The sequence below is a fragment of the Ochotona curzoniae genome, unplaced genomic scaffold, assembly GCF_017591425.1.
Source record: "Ochotona curzoniae isolate NIBS_2020 unplaced genomic scaffold, NIBS_Ocur_1.0 scaffold_1852, whole genome shotgun sequence".
Taxonomy (NCBI): Eukaryota; Metazoa; Chordata; class Mammalia; order Lagomorpha; family Ochotonidae; genus Ochotona; species Ochotona curzoniae.
In genome coordinates, this window is record NW_024467087.1 from 9,332,533 (window position 1) to 9,335,367 (window position 2,835).

General features: G+C 42.9%; 1 pseudogene; it reads right to left on the reverse strand.

Moving 5' to 3' along the window:
- Positions 1-615: 615 nt before the first annotated feature.
- LOC121169455 lies at positions 616-1,101 on the reverse strand (annotated as a pseudogene).
- Between the last annotated feature and the right edge of the window lie 1,734 nt (positions 1,102-2,835).

Genomic DNA, 2,835 nt, shown 5'->3' on the forward strand with positions numbered 1-2,835 from the left:
TACCCAAAATGCTGACCCCATAGTTTGTATTTTCTATGTAATATCCTGAAAACCTAAAAGAGAAAAGATATAGCCATATATATCACTTCATTTTGTCTTAGGAAAGGCATGTATTTTAAACATACATGTGTCTATCCACATATACATACCATGTGCAGGAGGGTACTTAAAAGAACTTATAGAGAAACGGAAATCAAAATCATTTGTTGTCTTGTAGAAATTTTTGAAATACAGATGTAAGTTTTCCAAAATAAACATTTCTCCATAAATTTTTAAGAACCCCTAGTGTACGTGGACTCCAAAATCTTTTTACACAAGAATGAACACCTTTTAACTCCATGTTTCCATGTGCACACTAAGAACATATGCAGACATGCATATGATGCACATACATTCATTTGACCACAATCATTATGTGCTTGGTGACCAGATGGTGATCTGTGTGGGAGTGCTCTCTGTCTTGCCTCGGCTGTCAAGTCACACCTCACGCATCCTGTAGAGACAATGGGCCGTGGACAAAAGAGTGGCAGGTGGCAGTTTCAGAGTTGCCGATCTCCTTGATTCTTGCAGTGGTTGTAAGGATTTAGATATTGGGGCTCAAGCAGGCCAGCAGATTCAAGGCAGCATGGAGCATCCTCCCTCTCCCTCGCAACAGGGCAGGCCAAACAACTAGGGCTGGGAATTACAGGGAACACAGCACCAGGTTGGCCTTTCTTGTGAGATCTTGGATCAAGTGGTCATCAGAAACCATGGCCACCTGAATCCCTGCCACTGGAATGCCTCCACCACACTGGGGGCATCTTCAAGAGCTTTTGCATGGGAAGAGATGAAGGCCTCCTGGCCTAAGAAAGCAAGATGTCAAGCTCTGGCTTGTCACTCCTTGCTTACTTCAGGGATATGTCAGAGGACCATGTGTACAAACAGACTGGAAACTTCTGTGTCTGCTGGGTTTCATTTGGAAGGACACTGTCCCGGAGTTGGTGGCAATGCTATGCTTTCGCAGGTGAAGGATCAGTTTTTTCAACCCTTGGCCTGAGGGTGGCCATAGGGAACAGTTCCATCAACTTTCTTTGGCTGTCTCTTCAACTGCTCTTTGGCCATGGGAAATTATAGGATGAAGCAGCCACATATTTCTTGAAACACCACTGAATATCGGCTTTTTAAGAGATTTTATTTTTCAAATATTTATCTTACTGGGAAAGCAGAGTTACAGAAAGATAGAGACAGAGCGATGGAGATCTTACACCTACTGGTTCACTCCTCAGACAATTGCAAAGGCAACAACTAGGCCAGTCCAAAGCCATGATCCAAGAGCTTCTTCTAGGCCTCCCATGTGGGTTAAGGGACCCAAGGACCTGGCTTTTGCAGGTCATTATCAAGGAACCAGATCAGAAGTGAGCCTCTGGGACTCAAACTGGCATGTGCATGGGATACTGGCATGGCAAGTGGAAGCTTAGGTGATATGCCACAGTGCCAGCCCCATAGTCCTTCTAAGTCCAGAAGGAAGCCATCCACATCAGTGATAAGATGGGTACCAGGTTGCAGTGGGGGCGCAGGCACAGGCACCACCCTTGTAGTCCTGTGAGAGCCAAGGTGGGAGCAGGGAAGAGGCACACACCCATCTACATTCCTTTCTGAAACACAATCCCAAAGTAGGCATTGTGCAGTAGCATGTTAAGGCACCACCTGGGACACCTGCATTCCATTCCAGAATGCTTGATTTGAGTACTAGCTACCACACTTTTCTGATCCAGCTTCCTGTTGTTATGTCAAGGAAGCAACCAAAGTACTTGGGATCCTACCACATATACAGGAGACAGTGTGGAATTCCTGGTTCCTGACTTTAGGAATGCGTAGCCCTGCCTGCTGCAGGCATTTAGGAAGTGAGCCAATAGATGCAAGATGTTTCTCTCTCTCTCTCTTTCTCTCTCTACCTCTTTGTAGCTTTCACTTTGCATTTCAACTACATAAATAAAAATAAAATACTTTATGAAGAATGACACATTTTTAAGGTCTGGTGAATCTTAACACTAATAAATGTCACATTTTAGTTAGTTTTATTTTCAAGTTTTTCTATATTTGTTTTAAAATGCTTTGATGTTCTGAGAATTCTTGAGGACAGTCACGTTTGTAATATGAGGTTGAAAACAGACGTGACAACATGGATTCTATCTATGCATTTGCTGATCACTGCTGGATATTTCCCAATATGCTCACACATGGAGCCCAGACCTAATTTACACAGCTCAACTTAACCCTCTGGTAACGCAGATGCGTCGTAGGTGCCTTTGACCCAGATCAGCACCAAACACTGATCCGGACATATGCTAATTAGGATTCCATTAGCGACAAAAATACCCTGCCTCTGAGGGATGGCTTGCTGAAACAGGAGGCAGATTAAAAAGACAATTACATTTCTCAAATCACCCCCCTGGTGATCTAGGAAATACTCTGGGGCTGATTTGCTTCAATTCTGCCTTTTCCAAAAATCTCACTTGAGGGAAAATGCGAATATAAAAATAATAATCTCTCAAAGCAAATTTAAGCTATTCTAACAGAGAGGCTGCCTGTGAAGAGCAACTAATTTCTTAAACCATGCTGCCTTGCTTTGTCCCCGCACAGAATCTGAATCATTTGGATTGATGAAATGAAAATAAACAGAAGCTGTGTCTACACGCCCGTGCCAGCTTGTTCCTAACATCTTCCTTTATTTTTCAATAGATTACCAATGTGAATTTGATTTCAAACATTTGATATCTTTACCATCAATTGTCTTCATTGCAGTCTCACATGACTACATATGATGATAGAATATGAGGCTATGATGAGCTTGCA